The following is a 15,899-nucleotide window of genomic DNA, read 5'->3' on the forward strand; positions in this document are numbered from 1 at the left end:
AGTCATGAAAAATTAATCAGGGAGTGATACATTATTTTTTAAGCAAAATGTGTTGCGCTAAGAAAAAAAGAAGATGCCCATAGCTTTAATTAATTCTGCCTAACATTAATAGAATAAGGTCAGGCACACCAAAAACTGTTGAATAAAGCAAAAACGTGTGAAAGATATATAATCTGATGTTATTCATAATGAAGAAGGGTTATCTTGTGGTCAATACAGCACCATTATTTTTAAGTTAGAGGTACAACTGCTGAAAATATACAGTGGCCATAACAACTTACCTGACTAGATTGTGAAAAAGGGTTCACATAAAAAGCATTTTATGAAATGATACTCCCATTTCCATGATCAAAATTTATGGCTATTCCTATCCCTTAAACAACCCCAGGTTTTATTCTATCCAAAATAGGGAGCCTTCCTAGAATGTAAGGAGGTTGGGCTGGATCAACCACTGTAATCCCTTCCAGCCCCACCCATTCTATGATTCTGTGCATTTAAAGTTGTGGAAAAATGACAAGAAAATATATCTGGGGGAAATTTCCTGCTAAAAGCCTATGTGCCAGGGAATGGCTCTCAGACCAACTTCTTTGTGGGTCTGCAAAAGAAGAAGCTTTTGGGCAACAACTGCAAACATGTTGTTTATAGTCAAAAACAGCAAAACAGTCCCATATGTTTTCCTTATGGCACTGTACAGAACCTATGGAAATTGCAGCTTCCTTTGAAAGGAAAATGCTTTTAAAAACATACAGAAACAAACATGTAAGAAAGAAGTGGGCTCAGAGATGGTTCAAGTTCCCATTAATTGTCTTCATTATTTGTTCCTGAGCCTGGGCTAGGCCTCTCTGTAGCTTTGGGAGGGATTAATCTCTGAAAAATTTAGGCACCTGTGCATCTCCTGGCTGGCCATGTACCTTTCAGTGTCAGTGAAGAGATTCTTCTAGATAGTGATTTGTCTCTGGTACCTTAAGTGATTCACCCAGATCCCCCAGCCAGTCCTGTAAGAGCGACTCCCTCAAAGGCCAGCTGAGAATAATTGGCTCATTTGTGTCTAAGCAGACCCCAGGACAGCTGGAACCTGAACTTCCCCAGGTAGCTCAACCACCCTGATTTCACACTCTCTGCCTGTGGGCTTGGGACTCTTATTTAAGCTCAAAACAAGAGGTATGGCTCTTTTCTGGTGTGTCTTATGTTCCTTACTGGAGTGTTTTATTGGTAAAGATTTTTAAAGACTGCCTACTGGCTGACCTGATTTGCCACTGCTAGCCTATTCTGCTCTTTTTGAGTGCTGTGGACATCTCTGCTTCCTGGATTACCTGACCTCAGGGGGCGTGTGCAGCCTTGCTCCTGCTTCTTGAAGAGGTGCTGCCAAATATATGTTGCTAAGGTAACTTTCTGCTGAATTGGTAAGAGTTAAAAATATTGAGAATGTCACAGATAGTATTGGCATTGCTGAAATGCTATTACTATTATTTTGGCTTGACAAAGGAGACAAACATAAATAACATTCAAAAATTTTTTTTTGAACAATTGTTATAGGAAGACTGGGCAAGCACAGTTTTAATTCAAGTATCTCTGGTGGTTAAAATATAGTTATAGTGAGCTTTTTTGGTCATGAAGAGCAATGCTGGACCAGTCATCCTGTTGTGAAGTTGCTGTAGGTTCCCTACTGAATCTGACAACAGGTCTTTGAGTTCTGATACAAATGTCATTTATTTATCCCTGAAGCAGATTATTTTTTTGTTTGTCTAATGTTATTAAATGGTTTCTAAATGGCACTATCATGTCACATGTGGATATATAGCTTTCCTGTTTAATTTCCAGCATGCTGTGTGACTGTCCTTGCATCTGTTACTTTGTCCAAGTTTGTCCATGCTGCACATGATAAGGCTTTCCTCACATTTTATTACCTTTAAGTTGTTTCTTTGCCAGAATTTCTAAACAAAAGTAGGAGCGCCTATATGTCTGTAGGGACAGAGAGAAGTGAATACAGCTGGTGTCCTGGGTCTTCAGTGGTGCTTAAGTCAAGGGGACATCACCAGTGAAATGGGGAAAAGTATAAGAAGTGTAAGAAAGTGAGAAAACTGGTATGTTGAGATAAAGACAGTTTGATAGGTAAAGTAAAAACTCTGTGTGAAAGCAAGGCAAAACAAGGAATTCGTTCACCACACTCCATTGGTAAGCAGGTGCTCAGCATCTCCAAGAGAGCAGGTTGCCATCATACCTAATGGTTTCTTTGGAAGAAAAATTACATCACTCTGAATGTCCCTCCCTTCTTTCTTCCCCTGATTTCTGTGCTGAGCAACCTCTGATAAAATGCTGTGTGCTAATAAACTGTCCTCATCCTTAAGGCATTTCTCTTAGAGCATACTTTGTGAATTGCTTGCCTATTCATAAAGTAAACAGTTCCAGTGTTTTCCTGTGATTTTAGCTGCTTGATCTGGGCACGGCTGTTTATCTTGTGAATAAATTCTAACAGCATGGTCTGCTTAATTGCTTTGTAGGTGATGCTTGCTATTTTGTGCATGTGAATATCCTGAGACACTTCTGTCTGAGCACAGGTGTGCAGACAGATAGGCCTCTGTATCAGTCTCTTGGCCCTCAAGGCTGTGACTCTTCAAGGTACTGAAAGGGAAGTTGATTTTGGTGTTACAGAAAAGAGCAGTGGGAGCTACCCATTCCATTAAATAAACATTCTCCCAACAAATGCCTGGATGTCATTTATTTTTGTTTTTTAATGGTTTTGGGTTTTTTCTGTTTTTTGGGTTTTTTTTGTGGGGGAGTGAATTTGGTTTTTGGGGATGTGTTGTTGGAGGTTTTTATAGCTTAAAATTTTTAATTATTTACTTCTCCATAGAAGCATCACATAGGTATGAATAGTAGGGCCTTACACAGGCAGAAGGTGTGTTACACTGAGAAATTGTATCCATCATTTTGTTGCCTATAGTGCTGGTTATTTTGGATGAGTTTACTAGAGTGTTATGTTGGGTCCCTTCACAGTTCATTTACAACTTCAGATCTGATTGTGACAAAGTGAACTTTTTGTTTAAGTCCAGATATTGTCAAGTATTGGTATCCCATAACAAATTTTCTAATGCTGGATATTATGGATATGTCCCATGATGCTGAAGTAAAACACTGAATTGGAAGAGCAATGTTAAACTCAGATGTCACTTTTCAAAAAGTGATGACCATGTGATTTTGTAAGAAAAGTTTCAAAGTTTAGTTGTTTTGTTGGGTTTTTTCCCCTAGGCCTTGAGATATAGAAGAGAAGAGAGAATTGCTTTTCTACTCTTTTAAACACTTATGCTTATTTTGGGATAGATGTTTGACTCTTGAAAACTGCTGATTTTGTTGCTGTTTTTACTGCCAAGGCCCATGTTTTAACAGAAATGCAAGGAGAAATAGTTACTTTGGCAGGTGCTGATCCCTCTGAAGCTCTGTTATGAGACCAGATCTCTCCATTCTGAGGAACAGAGGAAGTTAGAAGGTAGTGAAACCCAGTATAACCCCTTTCCTATGCCCCAAAGAGAAGCTGGGAAGGCCAAGGATATTTTAAGGAAGTTGTTATATAAATTGAGTAAAACCAGCAGAGTAAAAGGTTGCTTTGATTTACAGATTAATTTCTTCTAAGGACGTTTTCTCAGATTTGCAAAGATTTTTTTATTTCTTGTGATTTTTCATATTTCTGGCCGTTCTTGAGTCCTGTGCATCTGTATTCTCTTCCAGCTCCCACCATCCTGTCTCTTTCTTCTTCGCTCATTTGCTTTGTCAGTATGCTTTTCCATTCCTACTGCCTCAGGCAGAGGGAAGCTAAATGAACTTTACTCCTAATATTTCTTCCTCTGAAGATCCATTAATCTTGGTATAGTTCCCAAAGTAGGTGGTAACACTGGTGTTTCTCTACCAGCCTTGTCTCAGTCAGAAGCTGCTAACTGAGACAGTGAAATGAGCACTAGCAAGTTTAGTCTTTTATTTGAGACCACTAGAAATGAGCCTATATTTATATTTGCAATGATCAGCTGCATCCTCTTGGAGTATATATCTCTTCAGAAAGTTAATGACTCTCCTGGGCACCATGTGTAAGTTTGGGCACTGTTAGGCCACAGGTGAATGAAAAAAGCCTAAAAGCTTCTGCCGCTGGCCAGGAGATCCCACCCTATAAACACTGACACAAGTAACAGCAAGCAGCACTGTGTGTGTGTAACTGTGCTGTTCTTAAAGCAATGGTGAAACAACTTATCCAAAATGGTAAAATTAATTTTCATGGACTCTTGTTGCTGCTGAAGATGAACAGATCACACGGACATAGGTCGAGGTGTGGTGAAAAAAAGAGAAGAGTTTATTTTTCCTCCCAGGATTTATAGGCTTCTGACCACGGCCAGGGATTGGATGGTCAGGATAACACTTTCTCACTACACTGGCAATGAGAGATGCCCATCACAAGACGTGTAACAGAAGGAATGTACACATATCTATGTTTACAGTTACTGTCCTGGGAAAGTCTTTAGAAAACCATGTCAGCAAGCTCAGAAGCTGAGTTTTCAGGGCGACAGACTCTACCTAGAGTGAGGTCCTTAACTGATTCCATAGGAAATAGGTTGCTATTGGCTATGGGAGTAGGAGCGCTTTCAGTGATATTTAGTGTAATACTCCCCATTTAATTCATTCACTGAAGCCACAATTCAGTATTTCTAATGTCAGACTTAATTCCCATAGAGGCCGCTGTGGCCTCAAAAGCATCGAACTGTGATGTTGCTGAATGAATCAGGCAGAAGAAAGAGGGATAATCATCAAAGAGGAAAGTATATATTTATACATGGATAGTTGTCATTGATAATAGCTGGAAGGAAAATGCAAGAAGAAATGGAAGAAGAAAATGGAAGAAGAAATACATAAGGATTTTAATGAGGATTTTGAGTAGCAGTTCTCTAGCCACACTGAACGAGTAATTACTCATCAGAGGTATAACTCTGTCTTGGGTTGCAATGCAAGATGTAACCAAAAGTATGTATTCTATTACTATCTGTTGAAACCAGATGTGGCAGTGTTCTTTATCTCTTCCATGACCCACCCTCCCTCCAGGGGGATATCTTCTCTTAATGGGCCATCGAGTCTCACAGCATGACTGATAAAATTACATCATCCCATTGTGAGATGCTCCATCCCAGGGGGAGGGGCCAAGCATCTAAACCTGTATCTCTTTAGAGACTCAAAACACCTCAGCAGCCTTTCTCCACTGAATACCCAAAGGAGAGAGACCAGTCCTATCTACACCACTGGACCTTCAGAGGAAAACTACACCCTTCTACAGGATTCTTACTTCACTCTAGGAGGACTGCAGCCACCATTTAACTGGACTACTACCAACACCCTAACTAACAGGGTGTCAGGTTGTATTCTGAGTCTGTCAGTGGGTTGTTTTTTTGTTGGTTTTCTTTTTTTTTGAACAACTGCATTTTTTTTTAATTTTCCTAGTAAAGAACTGTTATTCCTATTCCCATGTCTTTGTCTGAGACCCCTTTGATTTCAAGTTTATAATAATTTGGGGGGGGTGGGGGGGGTGGTTTACATTTTTCTGTTTCAAGGGAGATTTCTGCCTTCCTTAGAAGACACCTGTCTTTTCAGACCAAGACGCACAGGGTGTCACTGACACTCCTAATGCAGTTCACAAGACATTCCTAATGCAGTTTTCTAAAAGTGAACAAGACCTCTTTAAAAAAAACACTCTCCCCTTTAAGCAGTGTTTCCCTTTGACAGCAGGTGCTTTAGCCCTGCCAAGACATTTTTACTATGAAGTCAGTTCAGCATCAAAGTTCTAAATGATGCATAGGATTTCATGGCTAGCTCTGTGGTTTAAATGTTATGACTGATTGGGGCAGAAGAAATGCCTTTTTATTTCACTGATACTACAGGAAAGTCTCATGTTGTGTGGAAAGAAACTACCATTTTTTTTCTCTACCTTTTCCTCTTCACCACACATCTGAAGTTTTCCCCCCTTCTGTTAAAGCAGTTCAGTCTAAACAATAAAGCACCATAGGCAGACTGTACAAAGATCAGGCCAGTTCCCATGTTTATTAGCCTGAGAGTTCTGGGGTTTAATAATGGCCAAAACACAGGCTTTCCTTGCAGAGAAGCGGGATATCAGCAGCTTTCAACCTTCAGGGGTCTGCCTTCTCTAACAAATATCCCAGTGGTGGTATTGAGCTGTGTGGCTCAAAACTTTGTCTTTCTTCTTGGATCAGCTGAAAGGAGCAGATGTCAGAAGTGCTTCTTTTCACACAACCTAGGCCTCAAAGCAAGCTAAAACTTGGGCTTCAGGCTGTGGGACATCGTGTCCTCTGGGCATGCAGAGGGAACATGGGCAAACCTTTTGGTAGCCAGGGAGTATTATGAGCACCAAGGACAACAGAGAATTGCTCTATGCACTCTTGAGAAATAAAGAGTGTAATTACAGCAAGGGAAACTCTGAGTGGCACAAAACTTTCCTGTATGGTATTGTAGAGGGGTGAAGCAATAAAATCATAGACAAAGGACTCTCTAACTAAAGCTAGTTTGTTCTGGCTGGGCAACACACCGGAGTCATCTCCCAAAGATGTGCACACCCTCCACTGCCCCTTATTCTCTATTTATTCCCCAAAGTATTACATATGCATAGGATTACACAATACAGCTTTACATATTCATTGCTTGACTCCTGCTCTCATCCCATATGGTAATGAGCTTCATGCCTCTCTGGGCATGCTCAGTTCTTCTTTTAAAATGGGTCTGGGGTCTTTTTAATGCAACCTTTCTTTTCCTCGGGTTTGAACTTTTCAACTGTGTCCTGTTGGCAGCTCTCCTGGCTCTCTTGGACACAGTTCAGATCTGTTATGAGGAAAAATCATTTTCAAGCAAGATGTGAGTTACAGTATAATATTGGTGTTGCAGTGTGATGCTGGTTACAACGTCTGCCACACAGTTAATAATGCTGTTGCTATTTCTACCCCGATGTTAATTGTATTGAGTTCATCTCTGGCCCAGGTGTTGCGATCCCTTTCGGTCGGGTCATTGCTGCTGCTCCCCAGCATGGCATACCACCAACCTTGATAAGCAAATGAGGTGAAATGGGTTATGAGTGCTGAGAGAGCCACTAGATCAAGTGAACCAGATGGAGGAGAGACAAAAGAGCCTCACAACCTGACTGACAGAGAGACCAGGATGTTCCTAGCCTTGACTCAGAATCCTTGCTGTCATCAGAAAGTGCTTGACTGGGATGACACCCCTACACAAACAAGCCATGAGAGGTCTTCCACAGCATTCCTGAGAGGACAGAAGCCCAGGCCTGCCAAGGGGGTGACTGACAGGACTGAAACACCTCCTACCTGGCGACCTCGTGGGAGCAGTGGCAGCGTGTGCAGCCTCCTGAGCCCCCACCCCGGAGCAGATATCTCAATAAAGGCACAAAAAGGACCCAGATGTCCTGCCCATTCATTTCAAGATGCCTTGCTTGCAGGTGTAGACACGGTTCTTTTCTCTTCCTCAGTAGTCCATCCTTGTCTCCTTCTACAAATAAAAGTTACGACAAGTGGAATGATATGTATTTCCTTGGGCTATTCATTTCATTTTGGCAAGCATTGACTACTTTACATTTTTTCTACAAGCAAAGGATATGTAGCCTTGCTTTTAACTAACTACACCTTGTAATCATTAACTACCTGTATTGCTCCTATCCTAAATTTTTGTATGTTTCTTTTACCTTGAATTTTTTAAGTTGCTACTATTCTAGTTAAAATCTTAATTTCCTAAGTTTCTTAACTTAGGGGAAGCTGCCTCCTTACTGGTGTAGCGCATCCCTTGCCTTAATCTGGAGCTATGTTAATCTGGCTGGTACAGGGTTAGTCCATGCTAGAGGCCAGTGGAGCAACTGGATTACCCAGGGGATTGTTTTTTCTTTTCATTTTCACTTCTCTAACTTCTAATAAGAACGCATGGGGTAGAATGTTGTTTACATGGGGGGCCTAAAGTAAGATGGATGTTTGTTTGAGCTAGTCAAAGAGGAAAGATGCATGCCTAAAACAGTACATCTGGGTATGATTGAGATGACATTTCCTAACAGAAGATTCAGTGTTAAAAGGATATATTTATAAATACTGGGGGAAATGGGACACATGTAGATCTATCTCTACTGGATATTTATGAGGTATCATAGTTTTATTTGGGCAGAGGTTTGGAAATCATCAACACCAGCCCTATTTTAGGTTTGAAAGTAAATTGATAGCAAATTGGAATTCCATTTATTTTTGTGACTGCTTTGATGCTGCCTAACAAGGTAGAGTAGAACATACCTACTGGATGGTCATGCATAGCAGATATGAGGAGAGACATGTATATGCACACTTACCACTGTTAATTACATTTGTGAAATTAACTGTGTTGTAGTAGGGAAATTTCAGAGGAGAATCAGGATTAAATGCCCAAGGTAAGGAAAATCCAGTTAAGTGTGTAGGGTCCAGCTGATGGATGCCAGTGATAAAGGAAGCCCTATGGTAGGGTGTTGTGTGGTCTGCTTAGCAGCTCTATTTTAACTGCCTTGAAGTTTTTGCAAGTGAAAAGCATTTGCTGCTTATTATTATTTCTGAAAGCTGCTAAATAAAGCACTAACCCAAATCATGAAAAGCATTCTGATCTTGAATTGTTTCAGTGATGACAGAGAGCAACAGCATGCTGTAACAACAAAAGACACCAAAACTTGAGACCTGTGTGTTTTTACTGGCAACACTGCCTAAATTTCTGGTGATACAGGTGGAGGAAAGAAAACCATGGGAGATGAATCTCTAACAGGCAGCTCTTTGTTAGGCACATTATGCTTTTTCGAGGATGGCTTGGCCCCTGGCAACGTGTAAGTTTTGTTGGAGATTAATACTGTTATGCTGATCTCATGGAATGAGTGCTGTGCTTGTGAGTGCACGAGAATTAACACTCTTTGTTACATACCAAAAAAGGGAGCAAAAATAAAGCTAAAATAATGCATGTAGCTTGCAAACTGCTTTGGGTTTTTGTTGCGGCTGGGCCTGGGGGCCTGTCTGACTCCCAGTTTCTGCCGGCAACAAGCCCAGATAGATGTCCCAGGGAAGAGGCTGCCGTCTGGGGGTTTCTAGTCAGGGGTAACCCTTAGGAGCATGGAGAGAGGCTTCAGATGATCAGCTCTTTTAGCAGTGATTTCTGCTCTGTGATCAGCTCTGTTCAGCCCAGCCAGCTCCCTTCAGGGGTTACCCCAGCCAATGCAGACAAGAGACAGGAGACCATGCGGTGTTCCTCAGAGAGTCTTCAATGCAGGCTTCAGCAAAGGGGACCAGTGATGGCCTAACCACTGAACTGGGCAAAAGCTGCGGTTTTTATAGGTAAAGGGAGAATCGGGAAGGGGACCAGTGGTCTGAGACCAGGGTAAGATGACCAATAGTTAACAGGGAGATAACATGGGGTCCTGAAGCAGGAAGGGGTCCACAGCTCACTCATTGTGACTAGGCAGTTTTGTCTTATCTTGGGGGGCAGATCTCCAGGGAGGATGTCTGTCAGAGGGCTTCATCCAAAAGTTTTGTGGCAACAGCATGAATGAAGGTCTTTTTGCAGTGGGAAGTTGCAGGATTCAGCAATTGAAACATGCCATTGGGTGGTGCCTGAAGAAATTGAGCCAAAATCTAAGATTCTGACCTTTACTGATACCAACCTAGCATCCAAACCCAAATCCCTTGGCACAGATTCATCTCTTCATGAATGTGTATTGAGAAAGAGATGAAATATTTTAGTCTTGCTAATACTGCTCTAATTAAAAACAAAACTGAGGGAAAGAATCCAGCCACAGAGAAAAAAACTAATTGCCTGGAAGCTGTTAAGCATAATGATCTTGATGCAATTAATCCACAGGAATTACTGGTTTTTAGGTTCTCCCAAAGGTCCTTCTGCCTTTTATTTTGCTAGTTGCTGGTCAGCAGGTGGAACATGGTATGCTGTATTTGTGAGTTTTCTGTTGTGACTCTGTCCTTGTGAACTTGGAGCTGCCCAGATGAACAGTGATTTGTTGCACTGAAAGGTCTGGAATTCTGCATGTAGATGACTTCTGAGGTGATGTCATGGTTTTAAACCAGTAATTAACAAAAGGGGAAAAAAGAATTACTTATTTCTTGCTGTGAGATATGGATTAAAACAAGAGCAAACCAGGTATAAAATTTAAAAGGAATAAAGAAAGTTTATTGACAAACTACAATAATAAGAACACCAGAATAAACTTCCAGAAAAAACCTTTTCATTTTTTACTGGCCACCATTCTTTTGTTCACATGACAACAGAGACAGAAACTTTAGAACTTTGATGGTTTAAACAGTCCCAATTCCTTCTACAGTCTTTTCATCACTCTCTGTAGAGAAACAGAAGTTCTTTTCTGTTAATTTATGGAGTTTCTCACAAGAAAACTATTTTTGTTATAGTTTTCCGTTTCTCTGATATCAGCTGCCCAGAGCTGCTGTTATCAGAGCCCACCCCTCCCATTCCACATCACTCTGAAATGTGTTATGGGTCATGAGTTTGGGAATAGCATTTTTAAGGATAAGTTATTCAAAGGCAAAAAGTATTCTTGATCTGTTTCTGTGAGCTTCACTAGAAAACAGTTTTCTCATTGCCTCTCAAGGCTTCAAATCTCCCAGCACTTCACTATACCATAATTACTCTACTTTTTACTCAAATTTACACTTTGAACACTCTATTCCTCCCCATACTCTGTCATGAATTAAAGGAGTTCTTTTCAGGACTTCATTGTCCATCCCCATAGTTTTAACAGAAAGATATTTCAGCTTAATTAAAGCATCTTCTTAATTCTCTACCTTTCTTGAAGCTTCTTTTCTTTCTTGCCACTAGTAGTTTATAAAGTCTCTTTTCATGTTGATCACTCTCCTTTTCTCTCTCTGGATAAAAAGATTAATCCGCAAGTCTCATCTGGATAAGAAAGAGTTAAAATCCTGCTCAAGCTTTTGTAGATGGTTCGGTGATCTCTGCTGAACAGGAGCTGGAGCTGTCTGCGATGGAAAGTTCTTCATAGCTGCTCTGGAGAGTGTGGTCACCGTCTCTGCTCACTGCAGGCCCAGAGCTCCTCTCCTTCTTTACTCGGCAGTTTCTGGTAAATTCCATCACAGCAAAACCTGCAGCCAAGCCAGGAACCGGCCTGGCCCGACCTGGCCCGGAGCAAGCTCCCGCAGGCCCCATCTCCCGGCCGGGAGAACGGCAGGCCCAGCCCGGCCCCCCCCCGGCCGCATGGACAGGGCAGGGAACCGGAGGCCAGCCGGAGGTCTGCTACCTTTCACAGCCAAGAAACAAAGAGAGCAAGAGAGTTCTGGTTTTTACTTTAAGGTGGGGTTCACAAGTTGATCCCACTTTTCAATGGCTAAAACTGCTGTCAATTCTCAGCAATGACCGATAATTAGTCAGGAGAAAAGACTCCAGGCAGTCCCCAGCAACTCCAACTTTCCTTAAAGGTAAAGTAACTCCATGACAGGTAACAATTCAGCCTGAGGAGAGGTGGTCCTGCCTTCTGCTTTGAGAATTTATTTCTCAAGAACCAGGAGTTGTGGCTGGTGACATCAGTGTTGCCAGGAAAGCAAAAGAGTAACCTGTTACTGGTGGATTTGTCTTTTGAAGCAGAGGCACTGGCGAACTCTCTCATGTCCAAGCATTGTTCTGATGGTTATGTGAACTCTATTTGACAGAGGATACTGTCAGTCATGTAAGCAACATACTTGGATAACCTCGGTCTTGCCTGGTGAGGATTCTATAGTGAGGTGTTTTAAAGCGTCCTCCCAGCTATAAATGCATGGCCTGGTGGGCAGGATGCTGTCAGGCTCTAACCTCACCTGAGGAATAAGCCAAAATTTCTCAAATTAAAGAGACTTCTTTCAAAATCACAGTTGTTTCTGTTAGAGGAGAAATGGGAAAGATTTATGTGGTAAAGTTGCTGTGTCAGAGGAGTGCAGCAGATAGTGAAATATGAAAATACAAATAGCATGGAGCCAACAAACCATTTAGCTGAAAGTGAATGAAAAATAAATATTCTCCTGTAGAGCAAGCAGGATATGTTCAGGACCTGTCTTTCCTGTGACCTACAGGATTTTAAGAGAAAAGCTTCAGAATTTTATTGGCATTGCCACTATTAGATGAACTTTTCTTTCCTTTCTCCCCAGACTGGGGTCAGCTCTAAAGAGAGCATTAAGTGAATTGCTAATGGAATTAAGGGTATAATAATAGAAGGATATAGTGAGACAATTGTATTAACAAGAAATAAATCATGTTGAGTGTAAGGTAAGTGTTTTTTAATTGATTGATGGGAAGGATGCTCCATAGGTTTTTTCGAGGACTAACAGCTACTTGCCTTCCCATCTACAGTAAAAAGCCAAAAGGGAAAAAGAGATAAGAAAATTATGCAGTGGGGAGATAAATTATTCAGAGAAGATGGCCATTTTGTGCTGACATAACTAATGTGAAAAAGCATTAAATCTTTGATACTAGCTGCATTCTTCAGAGGTTGTGGTGGCTGCACAAGGTATTAGAGATTACAGCTAGAACACTACTTCAGCTTCCCCGGATACCTTAAGTGGCTTCCCAAGGTGATCCACTAAGTGAAGACTCAGCAATGCCTGTGGGTACCAGGCTCTCTCACTTTTTAAAAATGTACATTTTTCTAGTGACTTCATCAGCTCCATGTTTTATGTAATATGGCCTGTAGATACAGGCAATGTGTGTAGAGATGAATGAAAGCTAGTGGCTATTTTAAGTGTGGAGCTTAGACCTTGCATGTGTATAATTCCATTAAAAAGGGGGAGATAGAGATGTTAAATATGAGGTGAAACTTTTAAGGCCAAATCTTTCTGTTGTGTAAATAATCTGATTTTAATAGTGGAAACAGGGTGTCAAGCTTGCACCTTTTTAGGACCTGGTTTTCACCAGTCAGAGAGTGGAAAAATTAGGTCCTAGCTAAGATGCAACTGAAATGAAAACCTTTGCAAAAGGCAATTAAGAGTGACTACTAAAGGTCTATAGAGTACATGAGTAAAACCAAAGCAATGTGAAGGAAGAGAGGTCATTTCATGCCCTTTTTTGAATTTTTTTTTCAGTTGAGAGTTTTTAAGCAGTGCAATTAAAGTGCCTTTCATTATCAGTAATTCAGCAGGGCCCACTGTGTGATGCAAGACCTTAAATCTAACCTCATTTTATTCCTCAAGACTTTTATCAGCTGTTTCCCCAACAATTCCCCCTACCTATTCAGTGCCTCTGTGAGGTCAGGGTTGCAGCTGGCAGCCTGCACTGGAGGAGGTGCCTGTGTGGGGGCTCTGCTGCTGGGCAGCACAGGGAGACCACTTCAGCAGCCTCATTGCTGCACTTCTGTGGTGTGCTCCCACAGTTTTCTGTCAGAGAGGTTGGGGTGTCTGGAAAGGCTGTTACATAGAGCAGGATTCACTTTAATAGAAAGAAAATACTTAATAGGCTTTGAGGAAGATTTGGAACCTTTAGTGGTGTGGACACTCTAGGAAACTGATGTGAGTCTATGAATCACTGAATTTAGGCTCACTGTATTGTCACAGAAAGGCTGAGGGAGGCGTGGTGACCCACTGAACCTTTCAGAGATGGTCAGCATAAGAGGCTTTTTACTCCAAATAGGGTAACCCCCGGCTTCTTGCACCACTTAGGCAACAGATTTCAGTGCAACCCTTTAGTGAGTGTTAACAACTAGGTTAATGGGTCTCTTAGAGTTCAGAAATCTGAATCAATCTCATCATGCAACTTGAGCATAACTGTGGCGATGCTGTTTGCAGCCAACTCGAGTTACTTATGAATATGCACTGTTTTTTCAAATGGAACAGAAACCTGTGTGGTTTTTTTATATGCTTGTGTAGCTCTCAAATAAAGCAAACCAAAAGTGTTTTCAAACAGATTAGTAAAATGCAATAAAATTAAAACTGAGATCTCTCAATGTATTTTTGAAAGGCAGTCTCACAAAACTTTCTAAGTAAGCAGCTTTGGATGTTGCTGTTATCCCTGAAGAGAAATTGGTTGTGGGGTTGCTGTCCTGTAGCTTCAGAACTCTCTAAATGCCTGTGTTTGCATTAGTGGTGTCCTGTGGTCAGCTTGTCATTGACTTGTCAGTAGCCAATTGCACCAATTTTTGGCCAAAAGGTGTCATTTGCCGTAAATTAATTTACTTTTGCCATTAAGTGCAGACAGTATGTGGTCAATTCAGTTTTGTCCATTAGAGACAATAACCCTAGCCAAGCTCTTTGATGCTATTCTTAGTTTGTCCCTTGGGACTACTCTACTTACATCTCCAGAGGTACTGGTAAATTTATATTATCATTCCTTGTCTAATATTTGTGATTTGTTGGCATTGCTTTAATATGGACAGTTAAGTCTAAATGCAAAGTCCCTTGCACAGAGTAATCTCAGGGCTGCAAAAGTTCTGGGAGGAGTAGAAAGCAGAGTGATTGTGTGTAGCAAATCCAATACTTACCTAGTTCGGAGAGTGGTTATTTTTGTGTCCTTATTCCCAGGCTGTCACTGGTGACTGGTTTTACCACAAAACGCAGTGGGGGCTCATTGTGGCCTTAGATAATAGCACAAGTTATAAATGTTTTTATTCTACTGATGGGGGTCCTACTGCACATAACTTTGTAAACCCCTGACTTGAAGAATACTTATTATTAAAGTAAAACAGGGAGATTGAGATGTTTGTGGTTAGTGACTCTTCCATGGTTTTGTCATATGTGGGTGAATCTTCTGAACTGTTTACTTTGGCTGCTTTTAAATGTAAAGATTAATGGCAAAGGAGAAAGCAATGAAGGAAAGAAAATGTTTTTGCAATCTGTCCATCTTTACTCATTTACATTCTTGTATAAATCCTCACATATAGGTTCTCTAAAAGTTGTTTTCTTGTTCCCCATGACATGATGAAAACAAGTTGTGTTACTGCTTGCACGGATCTAGAGATGTTGAGTGATGCACACACGTATTTGTTCCTGATCTAACACAAATAGCCAAGTACTATTGATCTACAAAGCAGTGTCAGTGCCTGTTGTATATTATCTGTTGGTAGCGTGTCTGTGTTGTAGGTACTTAAAGAATTCATGTTTTCCACTACTGATTTAAAAAGACTGGAAGCCATATTGAATAGCGTGTAACTTTTGGTGGTCATGAGTTCACTTTTTCTCCTGCTTGTCCAGTTTAAGAAGAGATGGTTTTGCTTCAGTCCTCTCTGTAACAATGTTAGTTGTGTTTTTCTTTATAGGACCTTATTATCTAAAAACTGGATCAGGCACTGGCTTGGCAGAACCTCATTTAGTGAAGGCAGTTGTGACTTTACAGTTAGGCCTCTGAAAGGGAGGAAAATGCACACAGCATGACCTGGAAACAGCACCTGTACAAGACACAGAGAAACACTCTTCCTCCAAGAGCTCATGTGGTCTGCTCACTGTGTGGTGTAGGAACCTTTCCTACAATACTTCATGGCTAGATTTTTTGGCTGTTTGTGTGGAATTAAAAGGTGGTATGAGGTGTTATACATTGGTAGTGCTGCATAGTTTTGGACAGATTGAACAGAAAGATCTTGACTTCCAGTTGTGAGCCTGCAGCACTCAGAGGGATGGAGGAAATGCTGGAGAACATAGAAAAATATTAACTACCAGTCTCTCAAAATAAGAAAGCAAACCTGATTTATGTGAGACCTTGGCCAACATGAGGAACAGAGGCTGCATGTTAATCAGAGGAACTTGAAGAGGTAAGAGACTATGGGAAACATACCTCCATTTCTTTGGGTTAATGCAGTATGCTAGCCTTTTACCCCTTGAGGCAGTAGGATCAATGCAGGTTTGGGTCACAAGTGGAAA

At 41.1% G+C, this 15,899-nt stretch overlaps 1 long non-coding RNA gene across 1 annotated transcript in view; it reads left to right on the plus strand.

Annotated features, from left to right (window-relative positions):
- Positions 1-1,153, plus strand: part of LOC131578898 (uncharacterized) — a 36,489-nt gene extending 35,336 nt beyond the window's left edge. The window contains exon 3 of the long non-coding RNA XR_009277604.1: positions 1,057-1,153. This is a non-coding gene — a long non-coding RNA (uncharacterized LOC131578898). The remainder of the gene's footprint in view (positions 1-1,056) is intronic.
- The last annotated feature ends 14,746 nt before the right edge of the window (positions 1,154-15,899 follow it).

The sequence above is a fragment of the Poecile atricapillus genome, chromosome 4 (assembly GCF_030490865.1).
Source record: "Poecile atricapillus isolate bPoeAtr1 chromosome 4, bPoeAtr1.hap1, whole genome shotgun sequence".
Classification (NCBI taxonomy): domain Eukaryota; kingdom Metazoa; phylum Chordata; class Aves; order Passeriformes; family Paridae; genus Poecile; species Poecile atricapillus.